Source organism: Pongo abelii, chromosome 6 (genome assembly GCF_028885655.2).
Source record: "Pongo abelii isolate AG06213 chromosome 6, NHGRI_mPonAbe1-v2.0_pri, whole genome shotgun sequence".
NCBI lineage: Eukaryota > Metazoa > Chordata > Mammalia > Primates > Hominidae > Pongo > Pongo abelii.
The window spans coordinates 66,588,701-66,614,036 of NC_071991.2; the positions used below are offsets into that span (position 1 = coordinate 66,588,701).

Here is a 25,336-nt window from a genome sequence, read left to right on the forward strand (position 1 = left end):
ACATTTAGCTTTCAATTTCTGTAACAAATATTTTTTAATTCAAGGGTCGTTAAAGAGTTCATTCAGAGTACTAAGGATAATCTAGTTACCATGGAGTATTTCTTACTTCTTCACTTTAGATGCTGCTATTCATGGTATAACAAACGGAATTTTCATATGTTCAAAAACCGGACTCTTTGGTTGCTACTTTATCAGCTGCCTTAAGCAAGATGCCATCCATTTTAATGTTTTAAGTAAACAACTTGCAAGCCTTACGTATGAAAAAATTTTAAGAATGCGCAATTTTGTGCATATACAACCATATGGCCCTTCTCAAAGCCGTAGAGTTCAAAATAATAGGTTTTCACACACACACAGAGGCACGGACAAAATCTCAACACAAACTGGTATACGCCAATTATTTAGTTAGGTTTTCCACTGAAAAAGGTGCTACAAAAATTGAAACCATGTTTAACAACTTCAGTTAATATACATAATTACAGAGGCCACAACTTGGTTATATCAACAATGCTGCCCAGAGCCATTATATTCTTAAGTTCTTTTTACCTGGGAAATGGTTGCTCACAACACCAGCAATGGGACATATGAACTAAAATTTCTGGATTTGGGGATATACAAATGTTACTCTGATTATCTATTCTGCTTCTTCTGTTCCTCCCTTCATCCATGGAAACCTGTGAGAGTTTGGGCATGCTAACTCCATGGGAAGAGGCTGCCTTCTGTATACTTTTCTGCTTCAACAATGTTCAACCAAATATGTATTTAATATCAGTAGTTCAGGGTCCAGAAAACATTGTGGAATAGCTGTCTCAAGGCTTCCTTAATGTGTGATCCATAACAATAATTTACTGCAAATTCTGCAGAAAACCACTTAGACAAAATTTCAACAGGAGTAGGTATCTTCCATCAACTCTTTTTCATTTTATTATTCTCTCATTAACGTTTTCATTTTTCTTTCTTTGTTGCAGACTTTAATCTTTGCCATAGCAGGCTGGTTCTATTAAATTACATTTACATGTATCATGATGATAACATGTCATCTCTAAAACCCTGATCAATACCAAGATGTGCACTGATGCTAACTTAGCATGTGGTGCTAGAGATTACTATCTCCTCTATGATATGTGCTGCCTTATCCTATTGTTTCTGTACTTTTTCAGCAAATCAAAATCAATAAGAAATAACTTCCTCTAGCAATACTCAATACTGATTAGGAAGTTATCTGGTTTAAACTGTGACTCAAACTCTTTGCATGCACATATGCAATTCTACCAGTCATCTGGTCTGCTAACCTAACTACAGTTTTCACTGGGAGCCTTCTCCAAAAGAAAATGAAGAGGTCTTGAGGGCTGAAGATCCAAGAGTAGCACACTGCAGTCTTTGCTCTAATCATACCACCTCATGTTGAAATATTAACCCGCCTTGAAGAATCTAAAAAGAGTTTTCTCTGGGACTGCAATGAGAAATACCTAGCTTTCCAGAATTCAAGGATGCTAGCGCCACTTCTTTACTATTGGTTATGTTCTTTGCTTGATAAATGTCCCCCAAAAAGCCAGACGTGATCTTCCACACCAGTTTATATTACCCACTGATGATGAATTTGGCCTTGGAACCACTGCTTTCAGCCATCCTGAAATATGATGATGAGGCACTAGGGACAGGCCTCTAACCCTCTGCAGAGAAGCGGCCTCCAGGGCTGGCCTACAGAGCAAAGCTATTGAGAAGAGTGACACAAAACAGAAAACAGAGGTTTTCTTTGGGTCACATGGCCCAAAATCCACCTGGGGAAAGCTGATCACCTCTGCTCAGTAGAGCTTCTTTCCGCAGGCTGTAACATGTGTGAAGGGGTCATTACGAATAGCAGGCCAAAACACCTTCGATGTCATTGTATGGAAAAGAGGAGAATGAATTAGGGCCGCACTACTGCTCAGAAGAAGCTCAGCCAAAGCCCAAACATTTTCCCTCAGTTTGTGGAGGTCACTCACCATCTTGTTTCTCTGGCTCCAACATCACAAAATACCCACAGTTCCCTGAAGCTGCTAGGTCTGGAGCAGAGCACTCTGGGAAAGGGATCTTTGGGATTCTAGCTCCCGAAGGTCAAGCTAAGCTGGTGGGGATGGAGACAGAGATGGAGGTGGAGGCAGAAGTGGGGGTGTGAGTGGGGAGGATGTGTGTGTTTTGGGGAGAGGGGACAGCTGCCAAGGTTTTTTTATTTTTTATTTTTTTTAACAAGTCCTTTTTTTCAGTTTCATTCTTTCTATCCATGTTATGTATTATGGATTGGGTTTCATAAATACTGTTTGCCCCAACAAATTTTACCACGGACGAGTTTCACCCACACCTCTCTAGACTTATCTCTTGCTACCTTTTTGGGGGGCTAAACCACAGTCTGTTAACACATGGTTTCCTTCCTGCCTTTTACACTATGTTTCTTGCCCATGTCTTCCTTCTTTATCAACTTAATTCAACAAACATTTTTTGAGCATATGCTATCACTCTGCTAAATGCAATGGAAATAAAAATAAAAAGTATAATGTGGCCCCTGCTTGCCAAAGCTCACAATAAAGTACATATAAAATGGGGTTGGGCAGGGTGGGGCAAGGTAATCAGGTTCTGTGAATAGGAGAAAGGCATGAGACAGGCATCCAACTGAAAAATAATGTCCTATGTTATTTGTTACAGAGAAATTTCAAAAAAGAGAAACCACTGATTATTTCAGGTAGAGTCAGAAAAGGCTTCACAAAGAAAGCATGTTTGCCTAACCCTCCCTACGCCATGAAAAACACAGAGATGTGAACTCAGAGCAGAAGAGCATGTACACAGGAACAGGAAAAGAAGAAGGAAACTGCAAATGACTTGTGATTGGACTCTACTAGGCACAGGTGGAATGAAAGGTCAGAAAGGTAGGCAGGACACTTGGTTGTTTCACAAAACAAGCAGTGTGGCAGAAGCCATGGCCACCACTGTCAGAGACAAGTTATTCAACCCCTCAGCAGCCTCTGAGTTTATTCCCTTACAAAATCTGGCCTATTTAGTTGTGAAATGTAAATGAGACTAAAAAAAGTTTCCATTATCTTATTTTGTGAACACTAATTGACATATTGACATCAAATGATTTAAAGTAGAATAAAGGCATGAAGGAACAGTTTATGTCTGGTGGAAGTATGTAATGGAATGGGAAACTAATGGGAAAGAGTTTCTCTCTCTCGCTCTCTCTCTCTTTCTCTCTCTCTGCAGATCCCTTCCATTCCTAGGGCTTTGCTTCCTCTATGTTGACAATTCTATCTCCAGCTTAAATATCTATTCCACCAAATGTGCAACTCATATGTACAGGTACTACTGGGACTCTCTTTAGCTGTCTCTTACTGTTCTTTTCTCCAGTATTCCTGTATTTTTTTTATCATTGCAGACACAAGAGAAACAGAGAAGTGATAGTGACTCCTCTCTCTTTTATTATCTAATTGATAGAAATTATCTTTCCTACTCCTGATTTTTTTTTTTTTTTACATGAAGTCTCACTCTGACAGCTGGAGTGCAGTGGCGCGATCTTGGCTCACTGCAGCCTCTGCCTGCCGGGTTCAAGTGATTCTCCTGCGTCAGCCTCCCGAGTAGCTGGGACTACAGGTGTGCACCACCATGCCTGGCTAATTTTTGTATTTTTAGTGGAGATGGGGTTTTACTACATTTGCCAAGCTGGTTTTGAACTCCTGACCTCAAGTGATCCTCCCACCTCTGCCTCCCAAAGTGCTGGGATTACAGGGATGAGTCAGCCCGACTGGCCCCTACTGCTAAATAGTTTTTGAAGCCATCAAGGTCTCTCCACCACTGCTGCCTGTTTTATTAAAGCCCTTCTCTTACATTCCTGGCTAACACTCATCAGTGGAGCCTCTGTCTCTAACATGGCTGGCCTGTTTCTCTATAGTGTGCTTTCTCTGTATATTTCCAGCCTCAACACTACCTGTCCTCCACTCACTCAAGCCACACTGATTTTTCAGTTCCTTAAACATGTTATGCACTCCAGGGTCTCAGAGATTTTCCATATGTGTTCTCTCTTCCTAAAACCTTTGCCCCAATACCAACACATCTCTCTAGATTAGTCCTATCCTTCATATCTTAGCTAAAACATGATTTAATATAGATGTTTTTCTGAGTTTTATTTAATTTTCCCATTAAATTTCTCAGTTCTTTTCATAACATTCATTTGTCTATCTTTACCACTATTCCAAATTTCATGAGGGCAGGGACTATGTTTTCAGTGCTTAGTACAACATGAAAACATAGTAAGGCCTCAGTGCATGTGTGGAATGAATGAATGAATGAATGAATAATAGTCACAAGATTATGGGAATAAAATTAGTAACACATGTGCACATCTGCATGTATATGTTCACATACACACATACCCAATTAAAATCCTAAAGCAATTACTTACTGGGCTTTTTGACTGTTTGAATTACAAATATATGCTGTTTTACTAGTTAAATTTCTAAGTTAATTCATTTCTGGCAACACTGCATAAGTATTTGAAAACAATCTTAAAAGTTTTTCCACCCAAGGTGTCATATTGCATTTCCTAGACTCCACCGTATCTCTTAAAATTCAACGTGCTCACACGTGACAACAAGTGAACACTGAGGAAAATAAAACTTACCCATTCATGCTGTTTGCTTCAGTAGGGATAACCCAGGATAGGTCACATCGTGAATTATTTAAATAATAATGCCTAATTCATGATTGAATACTCCATGTTTATATTATCGAAAATTACACCAGAACTGGTAAGCTGCAAGCTAAGTTTTTTTACAAATCTTCCATTTTAAAGATAAATAATTAAATTAATAAATGTAAATATAAAAGGTAAATCCTTTTAAAGTTATTTAATCAAAATTCCTTGACATTTTAGCTAAAATAACCAACAGTTGAATCTTTTTTGAGACATGCTGAAATGCTTATTACTGAAGGCTCTTCATTAAAATGTGTAGTCTTGAAAGGCAATTTTTTTCAGGAAAAGTAAATTAAGAAGTTTGAATTTGCTATCACCAAAAATAGAAAATGGGAAAACATGTGATGGCAGTGGCTGGCCTGTCCAGAAGGGCTGCTGCCACGACACCAGCTGCAGTGGGGGCGGGGGCTGCCCACTCCATGGAGCACACAGGAGCTGGGAACAGGCGGGAGCCCCACCCGCTTCCGAGTTGAGGGGCAGAAGCCCCACCCTTCTGGGTGCAGCTGCAGCTATGGACCCAGGCATCCCTGCGCACAGTCAGGGATCTGGTAGGTCCTTTGCTCCCCACAGGCTTGGAAGTGCCTGCTCTCGCTGCCTGGCCTCTCCATGCTCCCAGCACTCGCTCCGATTTTGAAGCAAAGTTCAGGCCAAGCCCAGGTACTGTCGCAACCCGGCTGGGTATGTGCATGCTCAGGGCAGCACTGACACGCCAGCCCCCTGTCGTCTTGGCCTCCTTTGGACTTGGGCACCAATGAGCATGAGAGGGAGATTGAGGGCAGCTCAACAGGGGCCTGCAGGTGCCCTTCGGCAACAGCCTGGGAACCGTCAACAACATGATTGATGGCGGCAGGAAGCAGACAAGCTCCTGGGCAGAAAGGGGAGGGTAACTGGTGAAGCCCCACCTTCAAGCCAGGGACAGCCAAAAGCCTGGGGGCCAGGCTGTCAGTTCCGTGGACCAGAGTGAGAACTTATGGTGCTTTATCCAGGCCCACCCATGGCCGTCCATGGACCAATTAGCATATACTTCCTCTCCTCTGAAGCACATAGCAACCCTGAACTCAGCCAGATTGAGGCAGAGGATGGGATGACCTGCTTGCCGACAGAAGTTACCCGTTCTAGGTCACCTCTCCATTGAGGGCTGCACAGATGTCTGGACTGCTGACTGTGGGAAGGAGCTACCCACTGTGGGTCTCCTCTCCACTGAAAGCTGGACACGTGTTGGGATGACCTGCCTGGAGAAAGGAGCTAACCACTGTGGGTCTCCTCTCCACTGAGAGCTGGACACTCGTCAGGATGACCTGTTTGCAGAAAGGAGCTGCCCACTTTGGGTCTCTTGAGAACTGTTCTGCCGATCAGTGAAGCTCCTCTTCGCTTTGCTCAGCCTCCAGCTGTCTGCATACCTCATTCTTCCTGGGTATGAAGCAAGAACTCGGGACACATCAAATGGTGGGACTAAAAGAGCTGTAACACAAACAGGGCTGAAACATGCCCTCCCGCTTGCCATATTGTGGGCGATGAGAAGGGGAGAGGAGCTGTGGCCCTTTGGGGAGCCCAGGCCCAGGGGCTCCCTGAGCCAGGGCTGTGACACTCTCTTTGGGGTTCAGTGGTTCCAGGCATCTCCAAGCTTCTGGGTGCCACCACATTCCCCTCATCCAGACACGGATGCCAATAGCAGAAGCCGCGTGCAGTACATGTGCTCCAGCCTCAGCCACCTCACATGGAGCTGGCACCTGTGTTGTTGCCTGGAGCTGCCTGCCCCACCACAGCAGCCAGTGTGCCCAGCTGTGTGCAGTGGCTAGACCCTGCACTCAATCACCCACACACCCCTCACCACTCCACGCCTTGCTGGTACTTGGCAGGTGTGGGATCTGGGCTGGCAGCATGAGCTGAATGCAGCCTGTTGAGCCCAGTGGGTGGAAAGAAACGGGCACTAGCAATACTGAGGCAGAAGGCACCACCTGCCACAGAGGTTCCTGGCTGATGAAGCAACACCCTAAGGATCCTGAGACACAAGCAACATAGCCTCAGTTTGATAACAATACTGCCCAAATTGCACTTTAGTAATGCAGATATTTTTAGCTGCTTTTCCACTATTTATGATAACATTATCGTGGAATAAAAAGAATTACTAAATTATCAAACATGAAAAGAATCATTTTATAACAAGAATTATTTAAATTGATTAATCCAGAAATACAATTCTCCCTCACAGTGATTCTGTTCAAGTTATCCATGTCTTTAGTTTCTTAAAGTGAACTACTACATGGAATAAATGAAAAGAAAAAAAAAATGCAAAAAGCAACCTGGGCTTTGATTTACTATTCTCTTATTTCCCAGAGGTCTGAACAGGAAACAAAAATAACCACAAATGACTAAAATATCAGTAGGCCTTGAAATATCAACATTTAAGTTAAAGCAAGCTAACTTCTTAATCAAAGCCTTTACTATTTTGATTTACTTAATTCAAACTCCCTGTCTGCAAATATGCTTTTGAATTAAGCACTCATAACAAACCATAACACAAACATGAACTGCTAACTAATTTGTAATGGCCACTTAGTTCTAAAGTATTGCAATGTTTGCTAGTTCTTTACTATTTAAGAACTGAGTAAAAGCTTTATTCAGCTCCTTGCACTATGGAAACAAAATCAAGCCAATTTATGGGACTCCAAGGTAATAGAAGCTAAGAACCTATATTAGTTTGTAATCCATATTATTTTGTAATTTGAGATTAAAATTCAATTTGATATAAAGGTACCTAAAAATGAAATCTTGAGAAGATTCAAAATTTTAATGTTTTAAAATAGAAAATACAGGTAATAATATAAAAGAGTTACTTATTTGGCCAGATCTAATACTCTTCCTCTGGGATCTAAAGTAAATTCACTTCTAAAGGAACTACGAGGAAGATGGTGCAAACCGTCCCCTTTCCCATATTTTTTTCTACAACTTATATTTTCTTCTAGGTCACAGACAAATACTTGGAGTTATAAGGAAATCCTCTGCCTCAAATATAGGGTTTCATAATGAGAGGGAAGTTTTGTTAGTCATTTGAAATAGCTATTTGTCATATTTGAATATGACAAATAGTCATATTTGTGAATATGACATATTTATGAATATGACAAAATAGTCAAATTTCAAATTTGACTATTTCAAATAGCTATTTCAAATGACTAACAAAACTTCCCTCTCATTATGAAACCCTAATATTTGAGGCAAGGGATTCCCTTATAACTCTAGAACCTAGTATATTATGTAGCTTATACTGTAAGTTTAATAAATATTAGTTGAATAAATGATTTTTCTTAGCAAGTACCCTTCTCTAACAACATTCTTTCTAAGCAAATTACTCAGCAAATAAACTTTTTCAAAAATGTGTTCCCATTCTTCTATCAGGAACTCTTGCTTACAAAAAGCACATCACTATGTGCTATTTTGACAGAAAAAAAAAAAAAAAAAAAAGTTTTATCAGTTCACGCCTCCTGCCACCAGGAAACAATTACCTTTAGCCAGCACAAAACAGTTGAATATTTTCTGAAAGCCTCAATGCTTAATATGTTTAAGACAACAACATACATGAAAATATGCGGGAAAAGTAGGAGAAACAAAGCTGAAATGCCATGTGTGATACCTCCCTTCTTTTCTTCTGCAATTCAGACCATGTCTTTGCCTTTTATCTGCTCTAATCTTTTCAGTCCTGCAGAACAGGAATAGGGTTTCAACCAATGCATCTTATCTTTTCTCCAGAATTTAGCCATTTTCTAGTTCTGAGTAAATCTTTATTACCAAAAAAAAAAAAAAAGTTTTAAAGCCCCACTGAAACTCCTAATATAGGACTGCACTGGCTTTTAGAAAAGAAAAACATTTCTTTAAACGGCTGGATATTTTCTTATTTTCTTCAAATAAAATCTTACGAATAGTTCCAACATATAAAACCAGCATGAGTGGAAATGTTTTAGAAAAGAGGGAGAGGAGGAACCAACGTTCTATCCACTCACTTCCTCCACTATTCCTTTCCCCCAGGGAATCCAGGCTCCATGGAATTCAGTTTGAAAATCAGTGTTATAAGGGCGTTATTTGTTTATTTTGCCAAATTCAAATCACAGGCAAATTACATTACTGTTTTTTCAAAGAAAATGCCACTCTTGTTTTATGAGAATTGAAATTATGGGAATTTAAAAATGCTGAATTAAAATTAATAAAGTTATACTTTGTACATACAATTTAGAAAAAAATTGAATGTTAAAACATTTAAAAAATTCATGTAATGTGCTCATATTTCAAGCCTTGCCAAGCTAAATGGATTGGCAGCTATATTTATGTTATTGCCACATGGGGGCACCACTTTTGCTCCTAAAGAGAAATACCCAGTATCCTTTGTCAGGAAGCACTTTGGATATGTGAGTTTTAAAATAGGTGAGTTTAGAGGTCCTAAGCATTCTAATAAAATGTGACTTCTCTATATGTACTGATTCCAAGTTTGGTTTTACAAACACGGGTAAGCACAAAGAATAACAGCATAATTTTGGCCAGTCTCCCGAGTTTCTCTTATTCTAATTTAAATTATGGAACCAACACTAATTACAGCACTTACTGTATAACAAACATCGTTCTGAATGCTTTACAAAGTAAATATTCATTCATTTGTTCTTTACAACATTATGAGGTTGCAATATCTAGTAACCTATGGAGTAGACGTGATTGGAATTCTTACTTACAAATGAGGAAAATGGAGGCCACAGAGGAGCTTGGCCAAGGTCACACACCCACTAACAGGTACAACAGGAATTAGAACACACACCGTCCAGCTCCAGAGTCCATGATCTCAACCACTCCATTCTGATTCTATTTGACTTCTACAAAATAGGCATTTCATTTTATTTCTACACATTTCATTCTGGAGTATGCCTTGATACAGATGAGACTGAAAAGTTTTTGTTAAAATAATATTACATATTTTTGTTTTTAAAGGTGAAGAAAAACATTTGTTCATAATTGTCAATACATTCCACAGAGACATGTGTAATTGAATATATTTCTTCATATTTTGACACATTTGTGTATTTTCAGGTAAGTCTAAAGCATCTTTCTTAACGTATGTATTTCAGCACTCTTTTTAAGGAACAATTCTGTACTTAAGAATTCCAAATTTGATATTTCACTCTTTTAGCTATACAAAATTCTGTTGAGTTTAGGCAGTTAGCATTTTTTTTGTTTTTGTTTTTGTTTTTCTTAAATTCACTGTGGCTTTACTCTCCAATCTGTGAATCTACTGATTCACAGGTAAAGACTGCCTGGTAATGAAGTCATCTTTGGTACTTGATTAACTAAATCCCATTGGGTTATATCAGACAGAGAGAGATACTAAATCATAATTAACTGTAAACAGTGTTAATGAGGTTTGGGTGTATTGTTCATAAATTTTGAGATTACTTTTTAATTGAAGAAAGTAGTAACAAAAAGTAAGAGGCAGCTGTTTTTTGACAGCATGAGAAAAGATTTGAAAAGATAGACTGTGATGGTCTATTTTTTTTATTTCAGTTTTTTCTTTTTGGTTTCCTGTGCATTATAAAAGACAATTACTGGCCATTAAGGCACAATTAATTAGAGAAACAGAAGGTTATACCACAAAGAAGAGCCTGAGGCTGTCAGAAAATCCACTTTTTACATATACATAAATAAATAAATATCTGTGCATTAATTGAAGACATTTATAATTTGGCATAAGAAAATGTAATAATTCTTCTCCATGGTTTCTATTTAATTAGACTGTCATTAGAATTTCTATTTCTGGCAGAACTCATAGTATCTGTTTATAGAATTAGCCAATATTGAGAAAACCATCAGCATTACAGAATGCTTCTCAATACTTTAAGCACAGCTCTGAGATATCAGTCTGTAATTTGAAGCCATACCTCTTTGTACAATCAAAAGTATAAGAAATTATTGAAAATATTTACAATGAAGGTAACTATGCAGAACAGGAGTTAGGAAACTGTGGCTCATGGGTCAAATCCAGCCTGCCTAATTTTTTATGGCCTGCAACCTAAGAATGATTGTTACATTTTTAACGGTTGGGAAAACAATTTTTTAAAGAAAAATATTTTGTGACATAAAAATGTATGAAATTCAAATTTCAGTGTTTACAAATAAAATTAATTGGAACACAGCCACTCTCATTCATTGACTTACTCTGTATAACTGCTTTTGCACTAAAAAGTCAGAATTGAATGCCACAGAGAGTACAGCCTGCAAAATCTCAAATATTTATTATCTGCCCCTAACAGAAAGTTTGCGAACTCCTGCTCCTGAGAATCAATCTATAGCCAAATTTTACTTTATTTTATTTTATTTTTTTTGAGACAGAGTTTTGCTCTTGTTGCCCAGGCCAGAGTGCAATGGCGTGAGCTCGGCTCATTGCAACCTTCGCCTCCCGGGTTCAAGCGATTCTCCTGCCTCAGCCTCCCGAGTAGCTGGTATTACAGGTATGTGCCACCACGCCCAGCTAATTTTGTATTTTTAGTAGAGATGAGGTTTCTCTATGTTGGTCAGGCTGGTCTCGAACTCCCAACCTCAGGTGATCCACCCGCCTCAGCCTCTCAAAGTTCTGGGATTACAGGTGTGAGCCACTGCGCCCGGCCCAATTTTTATTCTCACATGGTGGGATGTCCCTGTGACAATCAAATTTCCAAGCTACCTCTCTGCTATAATGGTTGAATGAATTAGGTTAAAAATTGTCATAGTGTATTTCATCTAAAATAAAACATAATTAGGAAATAGAACATGATGATAGGAGAACACCATGTAAAACAAGTTCTAAGTATTTTCACTAGATTGATATACTAATTTTAGACTTTGTTGCTTGCTCTTCACAATATGCAGTCAACTGGAAAACAAAAATACAAATAAGAATGATGGCACTTTAAAATGAGCAACATATGCTGAGCGCTAGCTATGACTTTTGGATGGACTTTCTCTTTGAATACACAGCTTTACTATTATCCCCATTTCACAGATGAGAATAATGAGCACTAGACAGGTTACAGTTAGCTTTGCCATTGTCACATATATAATATTATTTTTCAGTGTTTTTTATCTTGCATATTTAATAATATGGTAAATATTAATTTAGAATGGTGCTAATGAAAGACCCTGTATAATATTCCATAGTAAAAGATTCAGGAGGGTTCTCCTAAATTATCTCTTTTTCCATGAGACAGAGATTGTATACCCTTCAATAAGCTACAAATAGAACAAATACTTGTTGAATTGAAATTTCTTTTAATAAATTATAGCGAAAGACATAGACTGTTCCAATCTGTGCAGCAGTTGCTACATAATTCCAAGCTTACATATATATATATATATATATATATATCCTGTATGTATAAACTAACAAGGCCCCAGTATATTTTATAGAAACCAACATTGCAGTGGGTTTTGCAAAGGGATGGTTAGAAATTACAGGATATTCTGCTTATTTGACATTTAAATGTTTGTTAATGTGTGGGTTGATATAGTTTATTCTGAATGTTTTAAAACCTTGAGGTTTTAAAGAAACATCTTATACACCTCAAAGCTGCAATAATACTACTACAAGTTTGGCTATCACCCTAGTAATAGATCTGTAGTCAAACCATTACAGAAATTTTGTGCTTCATACAAAATAGTTCTGGTATTTAGGTATTGTTTTAAAACTATGGGGAAAATATTTACCCAAATGTTGTTCCAGATATTAATGCAAATTTAAATTTATATAACCCAAAATCATAGGAAATACATTGCTAATCATAGAGCTTACCAAAGCCATTCTGAATCAAATGGCTTCTGCTTATTTTCCACAAAATTTATAATATAACTTAGATCAGACCAGTAGAATATTCAGTAGCTAGAGAACACATTATACAAAATTTTAAGTTCAAGCTTTTAAAAAAATGCTTTAAATGAATTGCTTGGAATTTATACATCTTGAAGCTAAAAAGGTAAGTATTATCATGGTTAAACAAAAGAAATGAGAGAACAACAAACAGTGCAATTTGTCTCTATCCTAAGGTAAATGCTCTTGTATAGGGGTTATTCAGGTTTCCTCACCTTGCCCAGTTAGGGGGGAGAAGTATAGCGATAGAACCCCATGCGACTCCTTAGTTCAACACAGAAATTCAACCCGCCACATTAGACCTGTCTTGGTTAGATTTATGTAGGCGTTTCACTTGGGCTTATTCCCGTCAAGATAAATTTGGCATGCTGCAGGACATACTCAAAGCCAAGGTTCAAAAACTACTGGGCATGTCTGGAGAGCAGGTGGAGCTGGCACTGCAGATGTCTATTTGCATAAATGACTAAGGCACCACCTAAGAAAAACTCATCTTTAGCAAAGAGGAAGCTAGGCCTTGCGACACACTTGACCTGATAACCTCAGGACCTGAGGGAAGGTTTGATTCTGAACATACGGTATGGTACATCCTTCCTCTGTCCTCTCTCCCCTCCAGGTCCTACAGTACAAACCTACTACACCCACTACACTCCTCTGAAAATGCTTTACCAAACTTGTTGGTAACAAATCTTTGTCATCTTGCTTGATTCTCACAAGCATGGGATACAGTTGTTTTAAAGAACAAGTAATGAATAAATTAACATCTCTATCAGTCTACTCTCAATTGCTGGCTAATGCCCAATATCTTGTCAATGTAAAGAAAGAGAATTTGGCAGAAAGAACACTGTGTCACCAGTTCTAGTCTTGATTAGTCCACGTCTGTGGATCCTGGGTTTCTCAGGTATAAAACAAATGAAACCAGGGAGCTAAAACAGTGATTCCCAAGGCTTTCTCTACTGCCAAAGCTATTCCCTCCCCACCTAAAAATTGTGTGTATGTGTGTGTGATTTACTTTTTTAGTCTTTATCAGAAAGCATATCTCATGCAAAAGGCAACTGCTGTTGGCCTTCATTGACTTCTTTGGGTAAATCAATAACCACCATACATAATAGATTCTGACGTAAAGAAAGGGAGAGGTACTAGGAAGCAAGCGGGATCCCTACCAGATAAGAAATGATAGAGAATTGAGAGCAGGAACTCTGAAGAAAGCTTTGTCTAATTAAAAACTACCCTAGGACAGGCTTTGCCTGATACATAAAATTCAGTTTTGGTCAAAATTGTTTTATTCCTTGATTGTGGTATTTGGAAACTTCTCCTCTAACTTTCCATAATAAATAGCAAAATATTACTTTCCATTTTCTGTCTCAATGAAAACACCACTTTTTACAATAGTTGCTTCTTAAGGGGGTGGAATGCACAAAAATATCTACTTTTTGTAATATTACTTAGGAAAACAAGAATAGACATTTTCCTCACTTAAAAAGTTTTTACTATACAGTAATACAATACCCAGTTTGAGAAAAATCATAAATATTATTCTGATCCTATGAAATGTGATGGTTATTCAACAGCTCCCACATTGCTTAATAAAGAAACAGAAAATTGCCCAGAATTAGAAACCACTAAGCCAATTAAAGTTGCTAGGGTAAAACTGAAAAAAAAAATTATCCACATTATAAATATCTTAGAATACTTTTCTTTCTTTCTTTTTTTGGTTAACATAAAAAGATTTCATTACTTGCAAAGGCTTACATAAATAAAATTAAAGCGACATCACCAATTTGCTTTTATTATTTCAGTGAATTTAGATATTTCAAAATGCACTTTTTTTTTTTTTTTTTTTTTTGGCTGAAAGAATTAACCACCCTTTTTTTTCTTTTTTTCTACAGAAGTACCCTACACTGTCCAAAACATGTAGTCCCGTTCAACAGCTAAAGAACTCTTCTCCTCCTCCCTCTCTAATTTGGCTTCAAGTCAAGGCTGTTTTTCTCATTCCAACTGTTTTGGACATATGCTGGCCCAACTAACAATGGTAAACACAGCAAGCTGTCTCTGATATGATGCTGATTAAGTAATCTTGTGAGCAAGTAGAGTTTGGATATTAAGATGCTAAGGAAAAAATTACTCACAGAAATTCTCTACCCTTTGAAAAATATTTGGATTCTTGATTTTACATTATATGATAAACAAACCATCGGATATTTAAAAAAAAATACATTTATTTGGCTGGGCACAGTGGCTCACGCCTGTAATCCCAACACTTTGGGAGGCTGAGGCGGGTGGACCACCTGAGGTTGGCAGTTTAAGATCAGCCTGACGAACATGGAGAAACCCCGTCTGTACTAAAAATACAAAATTAGCTGGGAGTGGTGGTGCATGCCTATAATCCAAGCTACTCGGAAGGCCGAGGCCGGAGAATCCCTTGAACCCGGGAGGCGGAGGTTGCAGTGAGCCAAATTGTGCCACTGCACTCCAGCCTGGGCAACAAGAGCTAAACACTGCCTCAAAATAATAAATAAATAAATAAATAAATAAATAAATAAATAAAATACATTTATTCGATGCTGGCTTAGGCATTTGAAATATGAAAGAGCCTAAGATGTGGTCATTACATTCATGGATTTTACAGTTTAAAATAAGGGCAAGTAGAGGAAACAGTGGAAGCCCAAAGATGAGCTTAAAATAACATTCTAAAGACGTTGCTTCATCTTACAGAAAAATAAAAAGGTATAAAATTGAAATTTTGAGGACTTTGAATAGTGTTTCAATAAAATCTAATGGTAAAATATTAATACAAAAGTAGTCTCTTAATGAAAAGGAATAGGTATAGAGGCCCAATGACAATCATAAGCATGTGGTACAAGATAGCTGGAAGAAATATAAACATTATAGTGCATATTATTCCTATTTAGAATAAAAAAATTAAAAATGGACATCTTCTATCCTGTTTTTGAATATTAGAATTGGGCACTTATTTTTCATTTAGCTTAGACTGCTACATACCAGCTTCCTCTCAGTATGCAAATAGAATAGATAAAACCAAACTGTAAAATAAAGCCAGGAATACAAATTGTCTTTTAAAAAATACTTGGAAGCTTAATAGAAATAAGCAAGCCCCAAAAAAAGGGATTACCTCACACTTGAGAAAACTGTAATTTCTCATTTATTTATCGATAAAGCTCTTACTGGGTTAGTACTACCTGTAATTTGACAGACATAAAATCAGGACAGATTAATTTATAGCCATGGACAATTTTTTTTTCAATTGTATGGTTGCAAGTGTACTCAGTTTCCTTGTTTCTAAACTATGCAGGCCTTGAACATAGGAAGATGAGGAGAATAGTCATTGTCCTCAAAAAATTTATAATCTGGCTGAGTGCAGTGGCTCATGCCTGTAATCCCAGCATTTTGGGAGGCCAAGGTGGGCGGATCATGAGGTCATGAGTTCAAGACCATCCTGGCCAACATGGTGAAATCCTGTCTCTACTAAAAATACAAACAATTAGCTGGGCATGGTGGCACACACCTGTAGTCCCAGCTATTTGGGAGGCTAAGGCAGGAGAATTGCTTGAACCTAGGACAGCGGGGTTGCAGTCAGCCAAGATTGTGGCATTGCAATCCAGCCTGGAGACACAGCAAGACTCCGTCTCAAAAAAAAAAAAAAAAGCAGCAAATCAACATGGCACATGTATACCTATGTAACAAACCTGCACGTTGTGCACATGTACCCTAGAACTTAAAGTATAATAAAAAAAATTATAATCTAAGTTCATGGGGGGGTTAGGTGGTTCTGAGGGAATTGATGGCAAGAAAACATACCAAAGATATAGAGTATGATATGGGCAAATACTGATGATTTGAATAGATAACTAGAGATGGTGACAGGTGTCATGTTTTGAGACTATTCTCTATAACGAATATTGTGCTAAACACCTTAAATACATTGTGTAATCACAGAAACAGGAAAAATTAATTCTGCCTGTAGGGGTTATAAGAAAATTTTCTGAGTAAAAGATATTAGGGGATGGAGAATGGGGAAATAACTAAAATAAGCTAACAATAACCACAAAAGAAGATAACAAAAACATAACCATTGAATAACTGCAGCTTATATTTTTTTTGGGGGGGGGCTTATATATTTTATATTTCAAATGCTTAACACAGATAGGATAGAAAAAAAAAGATGACTTTGAGAGACATTTTCAATGTATAATAGCAGGATTTGAAGACCAATTATATAAAACAAGTAGAAATCCTTTTTTAAAAATCACTGATATATTGAGATTATAATAGCACTATTATGGCCACATTGAACTTTTTGAAATTAATTTTAAAGTCAGTGGGCAACATCATTTGAGAGCAAAAATGGGAGCACATAAATGGAATAAACTTTTCTTAGCCATCATAAAAGTTTTCTAACTGTCAAAATACAATATATTCACAAAATCTTGGAAAATTTGATCAGTAAATACAACCAAAATAAATAACTAATCAATAAAACATGACCTACATCAAAAAGAACAAAATTGTTGGGCATAAATTTAACAAAAGTGCAAACCTTGTACATCGAAATTACAACACTGTATGGAAAGAAATTAAAGGAGATCTAAATGAATGAAAAACATTTCATTTTCATAGGTTAAATATTTAATATCATTAAGATAGCAATACTACCCAAATTCATCCACAAATTCCATGAAATCCCTACCAAAATTCCATCTTTTTTCCCTGGCAATTGACATACTAATCTTAAAGTTAATATGGAAATGGAAGAGACCCAGTATAGCTAAAATAACCTTAGAATGGAAGAACAATAGAGAGGACTCACACTTTCCAATCTCAAAACTTATTACAAAGTTATAATAATAGAACAAAGAAGTACTGGCATAAGGACAGATGTACAGATGAATGGTGTAGAATTGAGAATCCAGAAATAAACCATTACATTTATGGTTAATCAATTTTAAACAAGAATGTTAATTTAATGGGGAAAATAATAATTTTTCAACAAATGGTGCTGGGACAACTAATCACATATACACAGAAAACCTCAAAATGGATCACGTATTAAAATGTTAATAGTTAAAACTACAAGAAAATACATGAGTAAATCTTTGTGACTTTGGATTAAGCAATGGTTCATTAGGTAACAAAAATCAGAAGCAGAAGCAATAAGAGAAAAACACATAAATTGGACTACATCAAAATTAAAATTGTTGCTGAAAATAATACCATCAATCCACAGAATGGAAGAAAATAATTGCAAACCATGTATCTTTAATATTCAGAGTGTATAAAATAAAATCTTACAACTCAATAATCAAAATACAAATGACCCAATTAAAAAATAGACAAATAACTTGAAAAGACATTTCTCCAGAGAAGATATACAAATAGCCAATAAGCATTTGAAAATCACTCAACATTTTTAGTCTTCAGGGCAATGCAAATCAAAACTAAAATAAGATACCACTTCACATGCACTAGAATGGCTATAATCAAAAAGATGTATTATAACAAGTGTTGGCAAGTACTTACGAGCCAGCAAAACTCCACTCCTAGATATATGCAAACAAAAAGACATCCACATGAAAACTTGTACATGAATGCTCTTAGCAGTATTATTCATAGTAGCCAAAAGGCAAAACAATCCAAATACACATCCGCTGATTCACTGATAAATAAAATGTGGTATATCCAAACAATGGAGTATTATTCAGCAATAACAAAAACAAGTACTGAGTTACATGCTACAATATGGGTAAACCTTAAAAACATGCTGAGTAAAGGAAGACAGTCAGAAGCGACCACATATTTGGTATTATTTCATTTATATCAAATGTCCAAAATGGGCAAATTTATAGAGATAAAAAAATAGATTAGTGATTAATTATGGCTGGTAGTATGGAAAGGAGAATGGGAATTGATGCTAATGGGTCTGGGGTTTCTTTTAAAGGGTAAAAAGTATTCTATGTTAGATTGTAGTGATGGTTGCACGACCATGTGAATAGACTAAAATATACTCAATTGTATATTTTAAATGGGTGAATTTCACGTTATCTCAATAAAGCAGTTAAAATAATCTAATTAAATTGTTTAGATATACTAAGATCGAGGAATAACAAAAGGTTAATATACGGAACAAAATATTTCTTCATTCAGAAATGAAGATAATCTCTGGGGAATTGGCATATTTCCTTTAGAATTTTTAAAGTATGCTCAGTGAAGTTGCCAATGCCATATTAGTGTGCTCACTCTAGCTGTTCAGGTTACATTTAAATTCAATATATACTATTACCAGCTTCTTTTGGAGAAGCATATGCAAAAGCATCAACTTAAAATGCCACCACAAATAACTGACTCCTTTTAATCAAGGCAATGGATCTTTCTATTTCTTCTATTCTAATCACTTGAAAGTGAGAGAAAAATGATTCATTTTTTTGTTGTTGTTTCTTTTTATCCCCTGACACCAAAGGCTTTCTGGGGCTGACTGATACAGTATGTAAGAATATCGGTGGTATCCTTCAAAGGCACCAGTGTGTTAATAAAATAGTCATCTCCTAATGCCGGGAGGAGAGCACAGGACAAGGTGAGGTCCAAGCAAACTTCCAGATGTGTTATCTGACCTTCATGGCCTTCTGACTTTGCCCCTTGCCTTTTCCTTATTCTCTCTACCAAGCTAATGCTCCCTCTCTGATTCCAGGGGAGCTAGTTCTATGGTCCCCACAATTCCCATAGCATCAAAATGCTTCACCTCTGTCCATGTCCCCTCTATCAAAACAGAACAGGCCTTTAATGAGGGTGCTTAATTTGTGCACTCACTCGTTCAACAAATAAATACTGTTTACTAGGTGCCAATCACTGTGTTGAGTGACAAAACAAGGCACTAAGTTGAAGAGAAAAACACATATTCCACTAGACTGTAGTGAAGAAGTGCTGTGTCAGAGATGTGCACGGGGCACAACAGGCACATTTTACACAACAAGGTTTTGGAACTGAGTATATGCGGGAAACCAAGCAGTTGTCACAGAGGCATACAGGGGATGTTGGTGGCACAAGGGTTAGTGTTGAGGGTGGGGAGGAAGCAGAAGCTAATATGACATCACAAAGAGATTGGGACTTTAAGAAATTAATATGTATAGAGTGAATATTCTACAACAGAAACTACTATTTCCTTTAAATAGATTTTTCTCAGTTAATTCTCACAACTCCTAGAGGTCTTTAGTATTATTATTTCTAACTCACAGGTAGAATAGCAAGAGTGAGCCCAGTTATGGTCCATGCTCAGTATCTCTCTGCTGACAGATAACATACACCTAACATTATGTCAGATAAGTCTGAGCCCAATTATTTTTTATATACTCCACATGAATCTTGAGATCTCCAGAAATGTTTGAAATAAGAATCTTAAAAATAATAAAAAATTTGCCTCTTGGAAAGAGAAACGTGACTAAGATTTACAACAGAAGAAAGACTTTTCATTATATAGCCTTTTGCTTATCTTAGCTTTCATATCATGTCATGTATTATCTATTCAAGTGAATGAGTAATCAAAACAAATACAGGAAGACTTTAGGATTTGGGTCAATTTGACTCACATTTAGTCTAAGACTTATATTTAGGTGGTATAGCCAGCATTACTGCTTCTAACACACAGACATTTTTAAAAGACCTTAGAATATAATATTTGAGGATTAAAAAGTATCTCAGAGACCACAGAAAAGGGTGAAAAAGTTATATTCCCAAAGCTGTTGCTAAATAATTGTTTTCATTTGGCTGAGACCCCAGGAAAGTAGGTGTCAACTACTCCCACATTCCAGACCACCTATGCAGGCTGAAAAGGGAATAATTGAACACTAGTGTGGGGGCCTTAGCTCCTTAAACTCAAAGGTATAAAAGGGCTGCAGTAAAACTGGTCAAAGAAATGGAAAAAAGAGATGGGGAATGTCTTGAGAGAGAGTTGTCAGTATGTTCCATGTCCCCACCCCCTCCTCCTCAGGGATGGTTCAGGCTTGCTTGTCCCTCACCTTAACATTAGTGAGAAGGACTTCGGAGAATTCATTTAGAGAGATTGATATGTTTCCTGAAGTTTTGGAGATATGATCGATTGATTTCTCACTCAAGCCTGAGAAATCTAAAGTATAAACATCAAGGATAAGAAGGTGATTGAACACACTTGGGCAAAGATGACCCACCTAATCAGCAGGACGAAGGTGTGTGTATGTATTGTGTGGGTCAGATCTGGGCCAGGAGAGAGGGAGAACAAGACTACTGGCCTTTGCTGTCTTAGAATCTGCCCATGAAAGACACCTAGCTGGAATTCAGAAGGAATATTCTGGAGGTGTACAGACTAATGTCCAAAGTGTGAAGAACAAGTTGTTCTGGTCAGTCGGGGGATGCTTCACTTAGTTCAGGGAATCGTAGATGAGTGAACCCTGGGTAAGCATCCATCAGAAAAAGAGGCAGCTTTAATCATCAGTCCAAAACAGGGATGTCACCTCACCCAACATGGAAGGCATTTCCCTGCCTTACCTGTTCCCCTCACTTCCCAATGTCACCACTCTTAAGCTGGCAAAGCAGCTATGGAACACAAAAGCTGGGGGAAACAGCAAAGCTGACCATGCCGTTCTTTTCTGTTTCAGGTGTATCCATGCAGCAGGTTGAGCTAGTGAATCTGAGAAACCTTTACTGTGAAGAAAACGTCATCATTACACTGATAATTACTGAATCGAGACCATTTGAGGTTAAAGTGCTTTGATGACTTTTAATTATCTGAATGTGGCCAGAAAAGTTCGTGCTCAAGTGGTGGTGAGTGAGTCAGACTTCTCTTTCAGTGCTAGTTTGAATAGGTAGAAGAGAAAGCAATTAAAGTTGGTTTTCTGTTGGTATCCTACAAAACCCATATATTCGATATAAACGTTACAATAGAGGGACTAAATCTATTTATCATCTTGGCATTATCAGAACCAAGCATTATCAGAATCAAGCATTATCAGAACCAAGCATTATCAGAACCATGTATGTTAGGCTAAGCACAACCTGAGTTTCCCCATCTGTAGAGTATGGTGGATACATTTAGTGAGCTAACCCTGAAATGTAGTCTTGAAATGAACCCTGCTGTGTAGCTTTTAGATGACCTTGGCAGAACAAAGACCTTGAGATATCATTTTTATTTCTTCTTACCCCTTATTTCTCTATAGTTCCTTCACTTACCAATGGCCTGTGAAAGAAACACCAATAACCAGAAATACACTATATTTAGGAATAAATTGCTATGTTTATTTATTTTAGTAGCAGGAAAAATGAGTGTGTTTTCTGAGGATTCTAAGAATAAAGTGTGTAAAACATGAGAAGACTAACCATTAATAATGATGGATCGGAGAAGATGACAGATTGCACAGAGTTCTAAATGGAAAAAAAACTGCATCCTATAACTGGTTTATTAGCTCTGTCTTATTTGGGGGCCCTTTTTAAAATGAAAATAAATGCTTTCTGTATTTGGGGGCCAAAGGCTAACCAATATAAGAACATTCTTTAAACAGCTTTTAAAAATGTTTAAAGTCTTTATGCTTGTTTATTCTAGGTTTCATATATTGTTAAAGAACTTTTAAATGCTAGATTCTTTCAAGTTCAGCAGGTAGTAGGCTCACTTATAAAAAGAAAAATATATGTTAGTACATGCTGAAATTCAATTAAATATTTATTAAGCCCCTAATATGCCAAAAGCCTAATACAAACCACCAATCTGTATATAAATAATTATATTTATCATTTTTGTTTTAAATTATAAAAATAATTTATAATACTTAATATCATTATAATATAATTGTAATATTTTACAATATAAAAATATATTTTTAAATTATAAAAGTAATTTGTAATATATAATTTGCAATGTTCATGGCAAAACATTTTAACCATACAAGAGAAAAATAGGTCAAAAATTCCCTTTTCTCACCCCTTATCTTCTACTACTACTACTACTAGTAGAAAGCCCTAATAACAGATTCTGTGTATTCTCCATAAAGTCTATCTTTCATGAAATATTATGTTTATATCGCTATATATTATAGATGAAACAGATAACATAACTAAAATAAAGAACACACATAACAATCCCATTTTTATTTACATTTGTAATAAAGACAACTTAGGGAGAGGTGACTTTAAAGTATACCAGGAGGATTAAGGTTAGATATAAAAAAAAAAAACTCATCATTGCTCTAAAGTAATCAAAGCCCCAGGATAAAACAGCAAAAGTGTTTGCAGAATCTCCTTTGACCTACATCTGCTTTTTAAATTTTAAGTCAATATCACATGGAGAATAGATCTAGATTGTTGAAATAACAGAACTCCAAAATAGCGTCTTCTGGCTTTAAAAATAACCACAATCATACAATTCCTACAGTAGCTGGGAATCTGAGCACAGAACATTGTCTCCTAACTTATAGCTAAAACACAAATGAGATCATTTAAAAATTCCTCTTGAATTCCCTAATAAACTGTCACCAGGTATTTTTCTCATTAAAAGATATTAAGAAGCCCTCTCAATAAATAGCAATATTAATAGGTTTCTGAACTTGCCATACAGGAAGCAAATAAAAAGACTGAATAAACCAATAAGCAATTAAACAGCACTCATTAGATTTACTTAATTACTCAAAAGAATTATTTACCCAACTTAAAAAATGATTTACCACATTACCCCCAAAACTGTTCTAAATGATAGAGAATCCATTTAGTTTTCCAAGGAATTATGTATGCAGCATTACCAACAATTTAACAGACACATGAAAATGTGTGGGGGAAACACTGAGAAACAGAAGTTTTATTGAGTTAAATATTAAGATAAGTGACAGTAATTTTTAAAATATTCAATTTACTTCCAGAGGAACATTTTTCCATATGTGGCATTTGGCTGCTGACTTCAACACTGGATTGAGACAGAAATTAGGGAACTTAATTAAAGAGCTGAGAGAACATCTGAAAATTCAATAGACGTTATTTAGACAGTAAAGACGCTTTGAATTTTTGATCACATATGATATGGCTATCGTAAGAGAATTTAACTTTCTTCCAATTTTCGCCCAAAAGGTGAGAGAAAAGTCAATTTTAGGTGTTGTTTCCTACTACATTTTTTATTTCTGAATCTTGGGCACCCAAGCCCTTGCTCAACGGATAATTATTGAATGAAGGAATGAATAAATGATTTAATAAAAAGTAATATTAAGGAACTCACCTTTATGCTAAATTTACACAAATCTTTGTAACTGTTTTTGTCTATAAGAAGTTTGTGAAATCTTACCCTATCTTTACAAAACACACAATATAAACCCCTCCCAACACATATTTCTAACACGAAGTGCTACCTGTATTTAAATACAGCCATGATTCGCAGCTATAACATTTTTGAACTGCCTCCAACAATAACCTAAAACTTTTGAAGCATGTACTTTTTTAACAGAATTTTTGATGATACATTTATTTTTCCAATTAAAAAAATATATTTACTATAGAAAAATAATTCAAGAAAATAAAAAGAAAATCCCAGGATTTTACCATGTAGAAACAATCACTGTGAGATCTACTTTTGGAGTGTAGACCAACCTATGTAAAAAGGTTTTCATCTTGCTCTTTTCACTGAATACTACAATACAACTATTTTGCCAGGTTATAAAAATTTCTCATATTGTCTTTGAGTATAATGAAATAACTTAGAATATAGACCTACAATGATTAATTTAGCCATGTTACTGATGAACATTTTAAATTATTTTCGATTCCTTGTTTTTTAAAAATATCCTTTATTATTACACCTGTGTAATGGGTATTGTAGAAATTAGGAAATAATAAAATACAGAAAATAATCAACATCAATTCCTAATACCCAGAGGTTAGCATTGCTAAGATGTAGTATATCCTCTTGGATCTTTTACATATATACACATCTGTGTGTTTGTGTCTGTCTCCATGTGTATACTAAAATGAGTTAATATATTCATATTGTATTGTAGCTATATTATTTTGGGGGATCAATAATCTCCATCTATTTCAGAATAATTTCATCACATCTAAAAGCCAGATCATATTCACACACAGTTCCCCACAATTGTCCCAAAATTATCCATTAGAATTGGATTGTCAATAATTAACCAAGCTCCCATTCCCCAGACTTCTTGAAGACTTCGGAATTTTTTGCTGTTAGTAACAGTTTTGAAATGGAGATTTTTGTGTATCAGGCTTTTTCTATAATTAGAATTGTTTCCTTAGGAGAGGTTCCCAGAAATGGAATTAATGAATCAAATACCATGAACTTGTAAATCTCTTGACACCTACTGCCAAATGACTTTCCAAAAGCATTGTACCAAATTATATTTCCAACAGTGGGGCATAAGAATCTTTTTTAAATGAGCAAAGTTATATTAAAGGAGACTTTTGAACAGAATTTTAATTTGATGTCAAAAAATAATGAAACTACATTTTATATGTTTTCATCAACTATACAACTACACAATTTTATACGTTTCTGCCAAGTTCAGGTCAGTTAATTGAATATGCACTTCACACATAGAATTTAACTAGGTAAGAAAGATGTAGTATGTAGTTCCTGCCTGCAATATACACACAGAAGCTATTGAGAAGATAGAAAGGCCCCTTAACAGATGATGTCAATAGAATTCTAGAAGACAGTGACAGAGATGCACCTAATGATTTGTAAGAACCAGGTTCATAGTCAT

The 25,336-nt window shown here is 36.3% G+C and overlaps 1 protein-coding gene and 1 long non-coding RNA gene across 22 annotated transcripts in view; both read right to left on the reverse strand.

The window, feature by feature from the left end:
- HDAC9 (histone deacetylase 9) overlaps positions 1–25,336 on the reverse strand; it is a 917,296-nt gene that overhangs the window by 419,800 nt on the left and 472,160 nt on the right. The gene's annotated exons all lie outside the window — the stretch shown is intronic.
- Positions 3,445–15,090, reverse strand: LOC134761768 (uncharacterized). Its single transcript, XR_010140865.1, has 2 exons — positions 5,848–15,090; positions 3,445–3,723 (listed from the first exon to the last, which is right to left on the reverse strand). It is a non-coding gene; the product is annotated as an uncharacterized LOC134761768 (long non-coding RNA).